This window comes from Bos taurus, chromosome 11 (genome assembly GCF_002263795.3).
Source record: "Bos taurus isolate L1 Dominette 01449 registration number 42190680 breed Hereford chromosome 11, ARS-UCD2.0, whole genome shotgun sequence".
Lineage (NCBI taxonomy): Eukaryota > Metazoa > Chordata > Mammalia > Artiodactyla > Bovidae > Bos > Bos taurus.
In genome coordinates, this window is record NC_037338.1 from 38358365 (window position 1) to 38376965 (window position 18601).

The 18601-nt window shown below is 39.3% G+C and overlaps 1 protein-coding gene across 7 annotated transcripts in view; it reads left to right on the top strand.

Annotated features, from left to right (window-relative positions):
- Nucleotides 1–18601, top strand: part of LOC107132925 (uncharacterized) — a 471858-nt gene that overhangs the window by 61980 nt on the left and 391277 nt on the right. The gene's annotated exons all lie outside the window — the stretch shown is intronic.

The following is an 18601-nucleotide window of genomic DNA, read 5'->3' on the forward strand; positions in this document are numbered from 1 at the left end:
TGCATGCTCAGTCAAATTAGTTCAGGCCATGATGGCTTATAGTAACTGTGTTTGTCATTTTTAATTAACATAGATTAAAATTTGGAGATTTTTGGAGCTATTTTTTGGTAATGCTAGTGGAAAATTCAGACCATATTAAAATTTTCTCTTCTTAAATTTGTTCTGTGTCTTCTTAACAGAATAATTATATCTTTGAGCTGATTTTGGAATAGGCTGACATTAATGTTTGGTCAGGAACAACACAGAGCCATCTTTTGCACAATTTTCTCCTTTTCCCTTTGACAATTCGCACAGAAATCTGATCAGGAGAGAAGCACACTGGAGTTTTGGCTGATTGGGTAAGATGATAATGTTGATATAAATTTGGAATGTCTTAGAGAAACTTAAGGTTTTGTATTAAAATACACTTACTGTGTCTTGGATATGAAATAGGTGGCTCTGCAAAGAGGTATGAGCTGTTGCTACTAAGTGGACTGTAGTGTGCAAAGTAGCTTTATATTATCATCATTAACCCTCATTAAAATCACAAGCCTTTAGCCTCTCACAGCTTGTTCTTTTTTAAAAAGATGATGTCTAAGGTCACACACTATTCCTTGAAATGCTTACATTTAAAATAAAGCTTCTCTTGTGGTTGTACACATGCATCAGTCTTATGAGAGAAGAAGCTTTGAAGTTGAGTAGCAATATTAGCTTTCGTATTTTGTTGTCCTTTTCAGTCTTTCATATAGCTTTCAAAAATCAATAGGCATATAAGAATTCCATTTGTGCATCTTTATTTTCTCTTCCTTTAAACAATTGGTATGTCTTTTTTCCTGTATCTAATATTCATCATTCTTATTTCTACTAAACATTTATGAAGCCCACACCATTGCATGAGAAACCAGAGCAATTTCTATAGCAAATGCCTGCACATTTTTTGTTTCTTAAATACAGACTCTCATGGACTCCCAACAAGGCAATTCCAGGGTGAAGAGGGCAAATGAGATTTCTTTCAGGCTGCTGCCTAGTTCTCATTAAGCCTCCTTTAATTTGGTTTTGGCATTAGATACATAGCTTAGTTTAATTTTCCATGGCTGGTATGTTTCCCTCTTCCCATCAAAGTTTCATTCCCCACCCCCCCATATTTTCTTATTGAAAACTTTAATTTTTGTCTTTCATAAAGTTTGATTGCTTTGACTGTTAAGAAAGTATACTTCATTCAAGCCTTGATTTCAATATGCTGCTGCTGCTGCTGCTGCTGCTAAGTCACTTCAGTTGTGTCCGACTCTGTGTGACCCCCATAGACGGCAGCCCACCAGGCTCCCCCGTCCCTGGGATTCTCCAGGCAAGAACACTGGAGTGGGTTGCCATTTCCTTCTGCAATGCATGAAAGTGGAAAGTGAAAAGTGAAAGCGAAGCCGCTCAGTCGTGTCCGACTCTCAGTGACCCCATGGACTGCAGCCTACCAGGCTCCTCCGTCCATGGGATTTTCCAGGTGAGAGTACTGGAGTGGGTTGCCATTGCCTTTTCCGTGATTTCAGTATACATTTCAATTACTTTTCCTTTTGATGAAGAGGTAAATTTGGAAAAGGTACTTAAAGTATTAGGGATTCCCAGGGGGCTCATTGTTAAAGAATCTGCCTGCCAATGCAGGAGATACAGGAAACCTGGGCATGATCCCTGGGTTAAGAAGATCCCATAGAGTAGAAATGGCAACCACTCCAGTATTCTTGCTGGGCAAACCCCATTGACAGAGGAGTCTGTGAGGGAGGAAAGAGTCAAACGTGACTGAGTGACTGAGCATGCACACACACATACCCGCTATTAGAGTTCAGTTTCAACAATAATTTATTGAGTATGTTGGATATAGGGACTATACTGTTTTCACATTTATTATTTTACTTAAATTTGGAAAAGGTGCTTAAAGTATTAGGGTTCAGTTTCAACAGTAATTTATTTTATCTAATTTTAGAGAATAGGGGAGCATAGCCGTGCAGACTTGGCTTAGTATAAATTCACGAGCTATAGGGAATTCAAATGATTCAGAAGATTGTCCCTCTTGAGACATTTGCAAGGAGACATACAAGTATAGGAAAATTATATTTTCAGATACTTTTTCATCTTTTCTAGTATTTTCTGCTGTCTTGCCATTTTCCCTCACTCAGGAGGTAACTTGGGTATAATATTCTCACTGTCTCTGGGAAAGGTTATACAAAAGAGAAGATGATAGATACTTAGTTTATGAGTTTGAAAATGGATGCAGAGAATACTTTGAAATAAATTATCTGTGAGACTTTGGGCAAAAATTTCTGCATACCATAAAACAGATTAGAAAGAATACAATATGATGTAGTAATCATTTTTCCAGTTTGTGAAAAGATCTCTAGTGAGTAGATAAATACAGGTGGGAAAAGAGTGGCAATAGAAACATCATGGAAGCTTGAGGGTCTGTGAGTAGAGGTGACTTCATCCATGAGAGCTACTTTCCTTCCCTTAAAGAGCCGTGCTCACTTATGCCTTGATGATTTTGTTCTTACTTCTATGTTTGCTTTCTCATCTGTATTTATAGCTGATTCTTCTCTTTCAATATGCAGCTCAAATGTTGTATGTATTAAGAAGTCCTCCTTAACCCACTTCAGTCTACTGAGTTTCTGTAAATTGAGAGGGATTAACTCAGCAGGCCTGGGTTGCCCAAACCCTGTACATTCTAAAGGTCTTGAGGACGGGCCCTTGACGAACGACCTCCTGGCATATAACCTCTGAGCCCTTGAAATAATCCTTATTGATAAGAGTATCTTTATATAACTGAGACTTAGTACTGTGCCAGATAGTTATCCTAGGACTTTCCGGAGTTTTCTTTACACCACTTCACTTTCACAAAAGACCTGTGTTAGTTCTTGTGTTTGCTAACCAAAAGAAATCTGAAGAGGATTTTCACTTTTATGAAAAAAGAGAAAATAGCATTCAGCATTTGTTCTGTAGTGAGCAGTTATAGAGGTAGGGACACTCCCAGCAGCAGGAGTGGCACCACTAAGCTCCTTCACCAGAGAACTACATTCAGCATCTCAGCATCCAGCTGCCAGTTTTGAACTGGCTTTATTTTGATTTATTTTGTAGATCTGTTAGCAAGGTGTTTCCTAAGGTGATTGCTGCTTCGCTTTACACCATTTGGCTTATGAAAGTTTTCATAGACATACTTTATTTTTGCCTATCTGGGGAAAACAATAGTTCATACTAACAGAGTGATTTGTGGTGAATGCCTTTTTTTCATTCCTTGGGCTTTGGGTTATCCTGTATCAGTTTTATATTTAGGTTGGGAGCAGGATTGCTACTGCTAAGTTACTTCAGTCGTGTCCGACTTTGTGCGACCCCACAGAGGGCAGCCACCAGGCTCCCCGATCCCTGGGATTCTCCAGGCAAGAACACTGGAGTGGGTTGCCATTTCCTTCTCCAATACTAAACTCAGTCATGCAGGTACTTTATGCCTTTGTGACTGACTGCCCCAGTAAAAATTCTGGAATCAAAGCTCAGGTGGGTTTCCCTGGTTGGCAACAGTTTGCATGTGTTCTCATACATCTTTGTTGGGAGAATTAAGTGCTGTCAGTGAGACTCCTCTGAGAGAGGACACGTGGAAGCTTATAGTTAGTTTCTCCTGGACTCTGTTTTATGCACTCAATTTCCTTGCTGATTTTAATCTCTATTTTTCTGTAACAAATCATAACACACATTCGGTGAGTATATTCTGTGAGTATAACATACACTGTGTCTTGTGAGTCCTTCTAGTGAATCATGGAACCTGAAGGTCGTCTTAATACCTATGATAATTTTATGATAAATACATAACACTTATCATATAATCTATTCATTAGTTCATTTATTCTTCCATCCATCCATCTGACCAATAAACTACTGAATTGTACTACCATGTACTGAGATTTGTGTTAAGACCAGAGATTTGGGAGTGAACGTTATAGGCAAACTCTCTACCTTCAGTGAGTTTATAGTCTGTGGGAAAAATAGACAAATAGACAAGCACAATTTAGTAAGGTAGCACTGATGATGGGCATAATACAGAGAGATTAGAATCCAACATAAACTGGTTATGGAGGAGGAGGTATCAAATAAGCTTCTAGATAGGTAGAAAAGTGGCCAAGAGATAGAAAAAGTGGTTAATGCAAATGCAACATACATATGGAAGCCAGAAGTGAGACAGGAATGAAATAAATTCATTGTGTCTGGTTAAGGATGTTGGAGGGAGAAAATGGCAAGAGATGAGGCTAGAGAAGGGGCCAGAAAATACAGCTTTTTTTAGCTATCTTCAGGGGTGTGCCCTTTATTCTACTGCAAGTGGGGAGCCATTGAAAAGTTATAAACAGGAGAATAAACTTATCAGATTTGTTTTTTTAGAAAACTGGTTGTGGTTTGTAAGAACAAATTGGAAAAGCATAAGAAAACTTGGAGGGATACCCATGACAAAGCTATTTCAGAAGTCCAGATATGAGATGATAGAGGTCTAAATTGGGATGCTGGAAGTTCACTGGAGAAAAGTGGACAGATTCATAAGATACTTAGGAGGTAGCATCTATAAAACTAGGTGATACATTGGATGTTGGGGAGAGGGCATGAAAAGAGTCAAATATATCAGGTGTGCCTCTCTACTTGTCTTAGAGAGGTATGAGAAAGCATGCCTCTCTTAGAGAAGTGGGAAGAAGGCCAGATTTGGGAGAAAATATGAGTTCTAGTTTTGTCGTGTTGGTGTTTAATGATTTTTTTTCTTCTTTAGTCTGTAAGCTCCATTTGATCAGCCAGTTGTCCCAATGCCATTTTTAATATAATCCTTCTGCTATAACTGAATAGTGTCATTCCTGAGATACTTCTCACTATGTAAGTATGTTATCAAAACAATTGTTTCAGTAGAAAAAGGAAATTAGGGGTTAGAGAGTTTTAGATTGGCAATAACCAAGTTATTTTTTGCTGCAGGGAGTTCAATAATAAAGGAATTTTGAATATAAATGTATTGAGTTATTAAACACTAAAAATAATAAATTATATTAAAATAGACAAAACAAAGCAATCTGCTTCATTTTCTTTACATTCCACTCAGTCCAGAGTCTCATACCACTTTAATCTTAAGCCTTGACCTGGCAATTTTTCTTGTAGCATTACTCACAAACACCAAAAGTAAATATAATAGCAAATGTTATGCCCAGGTAAATAAATATTGGACATGCCAACAGAGAGGTCAGCCTTCCTCTGTTGTCCTATGCTTTATACATATTTTCTATACTTACTCAGTGTTATCTCCCTATCACAATTAAATGATTAAACTATTGATCACAGAATATCTTATGGATATGATAAAAATTAGCACTATTGGAGAAATAATTGCTATCCTTCCCCTCACCCCCTGGTACTATGAATGTCACCTTTGTAATATACTCATTTCTCGGAAACTGTACTTAAAACTCCTCAGATTCTGATGGTCAGCTTTGTGTATGATGAGTATAGAGAATGGAAAGATATGTACTAGAAGCCAGAATTCCTCCTCTCTAGGAAGCCACAATCCTGACAGCAAAATGGCATGAATATAACATTTCAGCTTAACCAGTATTTATTGAATGTATGAAACACTGGGTTGGAGCTACAAAGATGAGTAAATCATGGTCTTCACCTTCAGGTCTGTTCATGGGAGAGGCAAACACATAACCAGATGATTAAAAAAAAATATGGCAACATGCTATACTAGAAGCCATGTGCACAGACTACTGAAGAATTCCAAAGAAACTTTCTGGGAAAGATGAATTTCAAACTGAACCAGAATGACAGATCTGAATTCATCAGGTACAGAAGTGGGGCTGGTGATGCCAGGGGCTACTGCTGGCACAGCTAATTATTATTCAGTTGCCAAGTCATGTCCGATTCCTCGTGACTCCATGGATGGCTGCACGCCAGGCTTCCCTGTTCTTTACTTTCCCTGAGTTTGCTCAGATTCATGTCCATTGAGTTGGTGATGCTATCTAACCATCTCATCCTCTGTCACTCCCTTCTCCTTTTGCCTTCAGTCATTCCCAACATCAGAGTCTTTTCTAGTGCATTAGTTCTTCACATAAGATGGCCAAAGTATTGGAGTTCAGCTTCAGCATCAGTCCTTCCAATGAATTTTCAGAGTTGATTTCCTTTAGGATTGACTGATTTGATTTCTTTGCAGTCCAAGAGACTCTCAAGAGTCTTCTCCAGAACCACAATTTGAAAGCACTAATTCTTCCCTTCTTCATGGTCCAACTCTCATATCTGTACATGACTGTTGGAAAAACCATAGCTTTGACTATATGCAGCTTTGTCGGCAAAGTGATCTCTGCTTTTTTATATACTGCCTCGGTTGGTCATAGCTTTCTTTCCAAGGAGCAAGCATCTTTTAATTTTATGGCTGCAGTCACTGCTTGTAGTGATTTTGAAGCCCAGTAAATTCAAATCTGTCACTGCTTCTACTTCTTCCTCTTCTGTTTGTCATGAAGTTTTTTGAATGTTGAAACTAGGTGCCGTGATCTTACCTTTTTGAATGTTGAGTTTTAAGCCAGCTTTTCCACTCCCCTCCTTTACCCTTATCAGAGGCTCTTTAGTTCTTCTTCACTTTCTGCCACTAGAGTGGTATCATCTGCATATCTGAGGTTGTTGATATTTCTCCTGGCAGTCTTGAGTCCAGCATGTGATTCATCCAGTCCAGCATTTCTCATGATGTACTCTGCATAGAAGTTAAATAAACAGGGTGACAATATACAGCTTTGTTGTTCTCATTTCCAAATTTGGAACCAGTCTGTTGTTTCATGTCCAGTTCTAACTGTTGCTTCTTGACCTGCATACAGGTTTCTCAGGAACAGGTAAGGTTGTCTGGTATTCCCATCTCTTTACGAATTTTCCATGGTTTGTTGTGATCCACTTAAAGGTTTTAGCATAATCAATGAAGCAGAAGTAGATGTTTTTCTTGAATTCCTTTGTTTTCTCCATGATCCAACAAATATTGATGATTTGATCTCTGGTTCCTTTGCCTTTTCTAAATCCAGCTTGTACATCTGGAAGTTCTCAGTTCATGTACTGCTGAAGCCTAGCTTGAAGGATTTTGAACATAACCTTGCTAGTGCAATTGTATGGTAGTCCCAACACAGCATGCCAGGCCTCCCTGTCCATCACCAACTCCTGGAGTCCACCCAAACCCATGTCCATCGAGTTGATGATGCCATCCAACCATCTCATCCTTTGTCATCCCCTTCTCCTCCTGCCCTCAATCTTTCCTAGCATCAGGGTCTTTTCCAATGAGTCAGCTCTTTGCATCAGGTGGCTAAAGTATTGGAGTTTCAGCTTCAAGATCAGTCCTTCCAATGAACACCCAGGACTGATCTCCTTTAGGATGGACCAGTTGGATCTCCTTGCAGTCCAAGGGACTCTCAAGAGTCTTCTCCAACACCACAGTTCAAAAGCATCAATGCTTTTGCACTTCTATAGAAAGAAAGGAATCTAATAGAGAAACAGGTTTATAGACGTAATATGTGCTAGAAGTACCAGGGCACCTTCAAATAGAAGACTACCTATGTCCTCGCTTGTCTTTTTCTTTCTTAAAAGCAAAGAGATAAAAAGAAAACAATAAAAAGGGAGATAGTGTGCCATACTGTTAAGAGTAGTTAAAGCTTCTTGGGTTTAAATCTCTGTTCTGCTCTTAATGAGCTGTACTTGGGTGAGTGCTCCAAACATTGTAAATCTGAGTTTCCTGATCTGTAACATGGAAACAGCAAGAGTACTCATCACATAGGTTGCAGTGAATAGCTATAGCAGTTATGTGTTATTATTAAAATCCTAAAAGGAAGGAAATACTGCTAAATATGTCAGTTACTATGTTAAAAATATAGTTCATTTAAAATTTTCATCAGCTCTTCTAGATGGATTGAAGGTTGGTAGGAAGATATCAATATCATGTAATAATATTCCAACTGGTGGTTACTAGCAACTGAGCAAGTGCTAGAGATTACCTCTTAGACTTAATTACTAATTTAAAGATGTTCTGAGCTGAATCCCTTAGGCCTGATTCTGAACCTGTAGGTGTGTGCTGTGGATTCAAAGAGATATATACAGCCAGTCAGTACACTTTACAAAACACAAAAGAGGGCTTTAAAAAATGTCAAGTAAGTGGAAGCAAGCCTGGTGACTTAAACAAAAGACGTGGGCATTTTCAAGTGAGACCAGCAGAATTTTTATAACGAGATATTTCAAGGGTTTACTAGAATCCTAGGTTTGTAAATTAACTATTGTTCAAGTGCTTTGGAATCTATAATATAAATAAAAATATTTTTCTGTCATCATCATAGTAATTGATTCAGGCAAGAATCATCAGTGAAACAGACTAGTGGGTAAAAATTTGAAGAGGAACAGGTTTGATTTAGATCCATAGCTATTTTCATAACAGTGCTCTCCAAAATCTCTCTTCCCCAGTAATCTTTTCCTTTATATTTGTTCTCAGAAAACATTCTCCAATTTCAAAGGGTTGGAAAAGAAATCAAAGTTTCTCTAATGATTGCTTAGCACAAGAACACTTTCACTTGGGCAGTGGAGAATTCACTTCCCACCAGAGGGCGCGCGGGTGTTACTTAAGTTATCTCTCAGTTTCCAGACCTTTGTAACTCAAAATGTAAAATGGAATTTTTATTGTTTTGTACTTGTAGGTGAACTTAGTTTGAGATTTTGGGATAAATGTAACTCCAGTGTTTTGCAACTGGACTATATCTTGTTTTTCCCTTCAGATTAAAATAATTACCCAAATGACGCATTAATCAGAACCTATTACTGTCACCAGCACCCCTGAAAAGAATAAAAAGAAAAAAAAATTCAGATTCCCACTACCTAAAATCCATTGCTTTTGTTTTTCAACAAACACTTCCAGCGCTTGTTCCTTGCTGGTTTGAGAGCAGGTTTCCTTCTCCATCTTAGCCACCTTCTGTGGAACCAGATTGTGAGGGCAGAGTTAGAGCAGGTTGAAAGGAACTCTCAGTTTCAAGGGTTTTGGTGCCAGAACCCTGATGACATTCCTATGAATCCTGCTTCCCAGGATGATCATGCTTTCTATTAGGCTATGCCAATGGTTCTACACCCTTCACCCTCCTCCTGCCGGATCTACTGAATCAGAACTTCTGGGGTAGGGCCCAGGAGTATATGTTTTAACAAGTTCTCTAGGTGATTCTGATGTATTTACTACCATTTAAGAACCACTAGGCTAGACACTCCAGTACTCTTGCCTGGAAAATCCCATGGACGAAGGAGCCTGGTAGGCTGTAGTCCATGGGGTTGTGAAGAGTCAGACACGACTTCACTTTCATTTTTCACTTTCATGCGTTGGAGAAGGAATGTCAACCCACTCCAGTGTTCTTGCTTGGAGAATCCCAGGGATGGGGGAGCCTGGTGGGCTGCCGTCTATGGGGTCGCACAGAGTTGGACACGACTGAAGCGACTTAGCAGGAGCAGCAGGCTAGACACTGTTTTCACAAGGTGTGCTGCATTTGGGCAATCAGAGCTTCAGTATTATTGTGTAGCCCTACTCTGAGAATCAGAAGCAGACTTCCTTCTAGGCTAGGTCTCAGACTCTTAGGCAAATGGTAGTCAGTATCAGGTGGTTTTCTAACAGCTTCAGACTTCTAAAGGAACATGTTTTCACTGATCTAAGCAGGGATACCATGGAAGGAAAGTTTGGAAGTAGATCTCTCATGTATAAAGGGGGCCAAGAGAATCAGTTGAAAGTCTAGAAATAATATAAAGCTTGGTGGTTAGGTCTACAGATTCTGGATCCATTTTGCCAGCTTCAAATAACAGCTCTGTATGATATTGGGCAAGTTATTTTTCCTCTCTGTAACTCAGTTTCCTTATCTGCAAACTGAAGATAATAATAGTACTTATAGGATTGTTATGAGGATTAAATTAGATAAGATTTCTAATTCACTTAGAACAGTCCCTAGTACTATTTAAGAGTTTAAAAATACTGCATTTTGCAGAAGTCACCTACCATCCTGACAATACAATCCTATCATCTTTGGTCTGCCAAAAAGCAACATAGTCCCCACATCCCCAGTTTTTACAGGAAAATCTTAATATAAGCAATATTTATCACATCTACATTGGTGACCATGACATAGGCTGGAACCTAGGAGCCTTTGCTGTAGTGCTTGCACCGAGACAAATGGCTCCCTGAGCAACAAAATACAGAGAAATTTTAAGATACTAAAAACAATTCTGGTTTCCTCAGTGTGTATGCCCAGCGGTGATCCAGCAATCCCACTGTGGGGCATACACACTGAGGAAACCAGAATTGAAAGAGACACGTGTACCCCAATGTTCATCGCAACACTGTTTATAATAGCCAGGACATGGAAGCAACCTAGATGCCCATCAGCAGATGAATGGATAAGAAAGCTGTGGTACATATAAACAATGGAGTATTACTCAGCCATTAAAAAGAATACATTTGAATCCATTCTAATGAGGTGGATGAAACTGGAGCCTATTATACAGAGTGAAATAAGCCAGAAAGAAAAACACCAATACAGTATACTAACGCATATATATGGAATTTAGAAAGATGGTAACAATAACCCTGTATACGAGACAGCAAAAGAGACACTGATGTATAGAACAGACTTTTGGACTCTGTGGGAGAGGGACAGGGTGGGATGATTTGGGAGAATGGCATTGAAACATGTATAATATTATATATGAAACGAGTCGCCATCCAGGTTTGGTGCACGATACTGGATGCTTGGGGCTGGTGCACTGGGACGACCCAGAGGGATGGTATGGGGAGGGAGAAGAGAGGAGGGTTTAGAATGGGGAACACATGTATACCTGTGGCATATTCATTTCGATATTTGGCAAAACCAATACAATATTGTAAAGTTAAATAAAATAAAATTAAAAAATATATATAAATAAAAAAAAAAGAAGAAGGCTAGACAGGACAGAGGTAAAGAAAAAAAAAAAGAGAGAGACTAAAAACAACTGTGTGCATGCACAGTTGGGGCAAGTTCTAGACAACAAGATACAAAAAGACCAGAAAAACTCAACTATCACTTCTGAAGATCTGGGAGCAAAAAGCTGGGTGTTGGAAGAAAAAGCAGGTTACTGTGCATGCCCTCTGCACTCAGCACCACCAAGAGGTGGGCAAACCACCTAAGCCACCCCTCCGGCCTGACCCGTGGACATACCGCTTACTCTCACTCCATATAGGAACCAGCTTGCCCCTACCCCACAAAGGGAGTCAGCAAGGGAAACTGTTACTTGTTTTCATTCCCTCATGCTGCATCAGGAGCCCCAATAAAGGCTTGCCTGAATTTCTTGACTGGCTTCTTATCAATTTCTATTGATTGGGGAAGGCCAAGAACCCTGGTCAATATCAACGGGAGTCCTAGGATCTTCTTTGGAATCAGACAAACCCATTCGTTTAATCCCAGCTCTTCCATCTAATAGACGTCTGATTTTGAGTAACTTCATTGACCTCTCTTTAAATCTCACTTTCTTTTTAAAAAATGGGGATTATAATACCCATCTGGTAGAGCTAGTGTAGAGAAAGGAACACAGTCAGAGGGTAAACTGTGGAAATAAAGCACATTATCTGTATTATTCTATAGTGTAGATGTAAATTCTATAGTGTAGTGTAAATTCTATAGTGTAGAATAGTGCTTGGCATATAATAGGGCTCAATATATATTCGTTCTTTTTCATTCACAACTTTATACATTTTAAGTACTCAAGCATCTTTTATCTCACCAAAGCTAATTATGTTTTTTTTTTATTTCTTTTTTTTTTTAGATAAATTTATTTATTTATTTTTATTTTATTTTATTTTTTAACTTTACAATATTGTATTGGTTTTGCCATATATCAACATGCATCCGCCACAGGTATACACGTGTTCCCCATCCTGAACCCTCCTCCCTCCTCCCTCCCCGTACACGAGTTGCCAGTCCAGGTTCGATGCACGATAATTATGTTTTTATACAGCTAACTTCCAGCTTTCCAGTCCAGCTTTTGGATTTCTGGCCTGGAGTGACTGGGAGAGTTCTGTTCCCCCTCCTCCTTTTGGGCCCAATTTTCTAGTCAGCTCTTTACCACTTCTTTAGGCTGAATTTCCCTGCAGATCAAAAAGCTTTTATTTTTCATCATAGAAAATTTGGAACATTCAGTAAAGCATAAATGAGAAAATAACATCACCAATTATTGTCTAAAAGAAAACATCATTAATATTTTGGTGTATTTCCTGCTAGACTCCCCCACCTTTGCTTACACAAAATTACTATCATAAAGTATGTTCATTTTCCTTCCTGCCCTAGGGCTTCTATAAATGTGATTCTCTTGGCCTGGCATGTCCTTCCATGACCTGGAATGCTCCTTATTTCCCCACTCCTTCCCCCTATACTAGCCATTTCCTGGTGTTTCAGATGAGATTAGGTCTCTCTGTTAAAGACTTTCAAAGTGTATTATAGTCATTCTGGACAGTGTTATTCCTGATTTGTACTGATAGATTTACTTGTGTGATGTTGTGAGTAGTATCTATCTCCATGACTTAACTGTAAGCTCCAGGAGAGTAGGAACCATGTCTGGTTTACTCATGACTACATCCCAAATGCCAGCACAATGCCAGACAAATAGTATGTTCTCAACAAATAAATTTGAATGAATGAATAAGTAATTGAAATATATTGTAAGCATTCTCCCATACTGGACATGATTTTGAATGACTGATTTTTATCTGGCATGATTTTAACTGGTTGATGGCAGGGTGATAGATGAGATGATGTCAGCATTTCAGAGAACTTCATGGATTTCTGAAGCAGTCTGTTATGGTGGGAGGATCCTGGGCTGGAAATCAAGAAACTCGAGTTTTCCTTTCTGCTCTGCCAGTTCCTGTCATCTTGAGCAAGTCACTAACCACCACTGAGCCTCATTTTCCTTATCTCCTGTGCTCCTCTTCCAGGGAATCTCATATACCAAATAAAACAATGTATATGAAAACAAGTCTTAAAGTGTAAAGGACCATATTAATATGTGACTGACTTTTCAAAAGACATTTTTCTTGGTTGATAAACAGAGCCACTTGCAGATTTTCAGCAAGTCTCCGATATTCAAACTTGAGATTGAGTTTGTCCCTAAGAGAATCTCTTCTTTCAAAACTTAATGATTAGAATAATTGTAGCCAAAAACATTAACTACTATAACTGCCCTTTATTAAATACTATAACTGCCCTTTATTCCTTAAGGGCAATTATAGTAGAATTAGGTTCAATTTTGTATTTAAAGATCGTAATAAATACTTAGGTATATCGTGACAGCAGAAGCTTAGATTTCTGTTTCTTTCAAATTTTAGTTGACTAATGTAGTTCAGATATTTTTGGCAGTCTGGCCAATTAATGTAAATTAAATAGATTATTTAAAAAAACAACAGTAGTTTTGAATATGCTTTTTACATTATTCAGCAATCAAGGAATATGGGAAGGCTTGGAATTTTCAAAATGGGATGAATATTCTTGTGGTATGATTAGTGTTCATATTTGAAGGCAGTATAGAAGAAAACATTCCACCATTATCTTCAGTTCTGTTCAGTTGCTCAGTCATGTCCGACTTTTTGTGACCCCATCCATGCCAGGCTTCTCTGTCCGTCACCAACTCCGAGAGCTTGCTCAAATTCAATGTCCATCGAGTCAGTGATGCCATCCAACCATCTCATCCTCTGTCGTCCTCTTCTCCTCCTACCTTCAATCTTTCCAAGCATCAGGGTCGTTTCCAATGAGTCAGTTCTTCATATCAGGTGGCCAAAGTATTGGAGTTCAGTTTCAGCATCAGTCCTTCCAATGAATATTCAGGACTGATTTCCTTTAGGATTGACTGGTTTGATCTCCTTGCAGTCCAAGGGACTCTCAAGAGTCTTCAACAACACAGTTCAAAAGCATCAATTCTTCAGCACTCAGCCTTCTTTATGGTCCAACTCTTACATCCATACCTGACTACTGGAAAAACCAGAGCTTTGACTAGATGGACATTTGTTGGAAAAGTAATGTCTCTGTTTTTTAATATGCTGTCTAGGTTTGTCATAGCTTTTCCTCCAAGGAGCAAGTGTCTTTTAATTTCATGGCTGCAATCACCATCTGCAGTGATTTTGGAGCCCAAGAAAATAAAATCTCTCACTGTTTCCATTGTTTCTCCATCTACTTGCGATGAAGTGATGGGACTGGATGCCATGATTTTCGTTTTTTAAATGTTGCGTTTTAAGCCAGATTTATTACTCTCCTCTCTCACTTTCATCAAGAGGCTCTTCAGTTCCTCTTTGCTTTCTGCCATAAGCATGGTGTCTCATCTGCATATCTGAGGTTATTGATAGTTCTCCCTACCATCTTGATTCCAGCTTGTGCTTCCTCCAGCCCAGCATTTCTCATGATGTACTCTGTATATAAGTTAAATAAGTCAGGTGACAGTATGCAGCCTTGACATACTCCTTTCCCAGTTTGGAACCAGTCCATTGTTCCATGTCTGGTTCTAACTGTTGCTTCTTGACCTGCATACAGATTTCTCAGGAGATAGGTAAGGTGATCTGGTGTTCCCATCTCTTGAATTTTCCACAGTTTGTTGAGATCCACACAGTCAAAGTCTTTAGTGTCCATTATCTTACATGTAAGGAATTGGAATAAGTAACTCCTATGACTAAATTTTATTGGCTGATTCTCTGGAAGTTTTCCATTGCATCTTAAGTCATTTCCTTTCTGTGTTATATTATGTGAAGGTACTTGAGAAGGTAAAGCATTCTGGAGAACAGATAAGAATTGAGTGTAATGAAAGGGAAGAGCAGTCTTTTACACTCTGAAAATTATGAGTTCACAGATAGAATGAGGCAGTGTTTGCTGATTTTATTTATTAACATTTCCAGTTTACTCTGTTGAAAAGTGAAAATTTTCTTTTCTTTCTTCATAATGGTAAATCCATGGCATTTTAGAATAGGAAATACTTTGTGAGACTGATGCACTGCTGGCTTTTCTAGGAGGGCAGCTTTAGAAGAGGAAAATAGTTTAAAGATTCAATGTCCTCATTTTATAGATAATATCTTACAAAGAAATTTATAATTGCTACCAGATAATACAGTTCCATAGAATCTTTGAATATGAATCCTAGACTCTTTCTTTAAGAATTTTATTATTATCCTTAATTAAACACGAGGAAATGGAGACTCAGAGAGCTTAGATGACTTGTGTAAGGCCAGAAATAATAGTAATAATAATGGATGATATTAATTGAGCAATTACTCTATGCCAGGTCCTCCTCATGCATGATAAATTAAATTTTCACAATAGTCCTGTAATCTCATACATAATGGCAACAAACTGGGATTATAAATCAGTGCTAAGAAACTGGCATACTAACTTATTTTTTAAATTGAATGTTCTTCTATAGATGCAACCTAAATACTGAATAAAATTAAAGTGATTCTATGTTTTTAGACTGTATATGAATGAAGGTTATTAGTCAAGTAAATAATATTCTCATTTTACAGATGAGAAAATCTGGAGGATTAATACTCCCATCATAGTATTATGCTAGCTAATGCTCACTTTGGGCTTCCCTGGTGACTCAGTGGTAAAGAAGCCACTTGCCAAGCAGAAGACATGGGTTCAATCACTGGGTCAGGAATATCCCCTGGAGAATGAAATGGCAACCCATTCCAGTAGTCTTGCCTGGGAAATCCTATGGCCAGAGAAATCTGGCAGGCTACAGTCCATGGGGTCGCAAAGAGTCGGACACAACTTAGTGACTAAACAACAACAACAAATGCTGACAAGCAAAGGCAAGAATCCAGTTCTCCCCAGTAGACCAGGTTTCCTTTCTTTGCCATAGGTATCAGAGTGTTGAGTAGGCAATTGGCAACTAGGAGCCAAAGCTCAGGAATAAGAGGTATCAAGTACCCTATATTCTGAATATTGAAGACCAGTATCACCTTTAGGATTTAATGAGTCAGACAGACTAATTCTGCCTCCCCCTGCATGCCCACTCTCCATCATCCTCTGAGCCTGAACCCCTCCTCACGCCCAAGCCACTTAAATTTTTGACTAGACAAGGGGAGACAGACATGCCATTAGAGTTGTGAGTCTTCAGCCTGGTGGAAAGTACTATGGCTCCTCCTTCGAAATCCTAGGGGGTCCTCTGAGGACCACCTACAGAGAAGGGCACTAAAAGAGGAAAATGATACCTTATTTCTTAGTCATCAAACCAGATTATCTGACCCCATTGCCTGTGCAAGAAACAGAACAGAGAATCAAAGTGAAGTAAGTGGGCTGAGAGAAGGGAGGCAATGGAACAGCTGTCCCCACCTTATGGCATGGCACTGATGTATGGGTTTTGTAGGGGTCGAGAAGCCCCTAGGGAAAGTAGCCAGACTTGAGCTGACTTGGCTGTACCCTATATAAGAGGCTGTGGGGGTAATGCCAGGGGTAGCAACTGAGGGGGTATTAGAAGAGCAAGGTGGAGACTATGCCCTGGGGAGGCCCCTCCCAAACCCCTAAAGACCCCTCACATGGAGGAACCAGTGCTAGGATGTCTGTCACACAGATGCCAATAAGCAGCATCAGCCCAAAGAAGGCTACAAGGCTGCACTGAAACAGACGCTTGGTCCTCCCCATCTCTGCTTCCATGATAAGCTCCAACCCCCAAGCCGACTGGTCTGGAGGTAAGAGAGGAGAAGTGAAGGAGGAGACCAAGCCTTTTATCCATTTCTCAGGCTCTGGCCGCAAATGTCTGAGCTGCAGGAAGGGACAAGCTAAAAGGAAGTTTTAAACTGGGACTGGACTTCTTAATAACATCATCATTTCAAAGCTATAGGAGCTGCCCAGAATGTTGTTAAAGGATAAGAAAAGAAGATTCAGCTGACAGGATTAAAGTAGTAATTGGAAAAAAGAGACAGTATATGTTTGTACTCTACTGAGTTCAGGCTGTTTAGAATGGATATTATATATGCTTCAAAAATATATGTAACAGCCATAGCTTACTTGAACATCTCTGCATCCTTTTCAAATATGCAGAAAGTTTTATGGGATGATGTTGTCAGGAATCAAGAAGTATCTTTAAAATCCATCATTATTGCACATCCAAGGGATGAAATTGAGAAAATGTGGCTCAGCCAAAAAAGCAGCCCTCTTCTTTTGGTTTTTCTTTTTGCCACAGAAGATATTTTGGCATTTGACCTGCCAGAATGAAAAAGTATGATTCCAAGCTAGGTAGGTCACTTCTGCATTAAGAAATCCTGACAGATAGATCTAATTAAACAGTCATTAGTTAATGTTTGCCTTCCATGATAATACCATAGAGATTAGAAATATACAAAAATGGTCCCTACTCTCAAGAAGGTTACAATCTAGATAAGTATATACTATATACTCATCAAAGATAGGATACAATACTATTGTACACAATAGTGTACAACAGGTGCCAAATGAATGGAAGTGACAGTTAAAGTACCGTATGAATTTAGATTACCTACATACCCTCTTGGGCTTCCCAGGTGGCTCAAATGGTAAAGAATGAGCCTGACAATGCAGGGAAACCAGGAGACACAGGTTCAATCCCTGGAAAGATCTCCCAGAGGAGGAAATGGCAACCCACTCCAGTATTCTTGCCTGGAGAATTCCATGGACAGAGGAGCATGGTGGGTTACAGTCCATGGGTTCCAAAGAGTTGTACATGACTGAGCACACATGCACAGATACCCTATTGCAGTGGTCATTAGATCAGAAAAAGTGAAGGCTTGAACCATGAAGAATGGATGAAGAATGGATCGCTCATTGGTAAAAAGTCTGCCTGCCAATGCAGGAAACAGGAGTTCAGTCCCTGGGTCTGGAAAGTCCCTGGAGGAGGAAATGGCAACCCACTCCAGTATTCTTGCCTGGGAAATCCCATGGACAGAGGAGCCTGGTGGGCTACAGTCTTTGGGGTTGCAAGAGTCAGATATGACTTGGCAACTAAACAGCAACAAAAGTGGGCAGAGACTAAAGGGATTCTTCATGAGCAAATGGGCAGAGATCAGGGTAGCTTGGAAGTCATATTTAGAGGCAATGAGTGCCCCCCAAACAAATTCTTTATCAGCCTACTTTTCTTTACGAGTACTAGAAAATGTAAATCAAACTTATTTAAAAAATAAAAGGCATTTATTTGTTGGCTTAAGTAATTGAAGACAACTAGAGGTAAAGTGGCCTTTAGGTGTGCATTAATTAGGGCTGTAGCTCCATTTCTTTATGATCCTCATAGCCCTTTACCTTTAGCTTAGTGTTCTTAGTTTCTAGAATGATTTCTCAGGTGTATGAGGTATCTATTGCTGCATAACAAAAGTACCCTACTGAAGTGAAATGAAAGTCTACTCAGTCGTGTCTGACTCTTTGTGACCCAATGGACTATACAGTCCATGGAATTCTGCAGGCCAGAATACAGGAGTTACCCACTTTCCCTTCTCCAGGGGATCTTCCCAACCAAGGGATCGAACCCAGGTCTCTTGCATTGCAGGTGGATTCTTTACCAGCTGAGCCACAAGGGAAGTCCAAGAATACTGGTGTGGGTA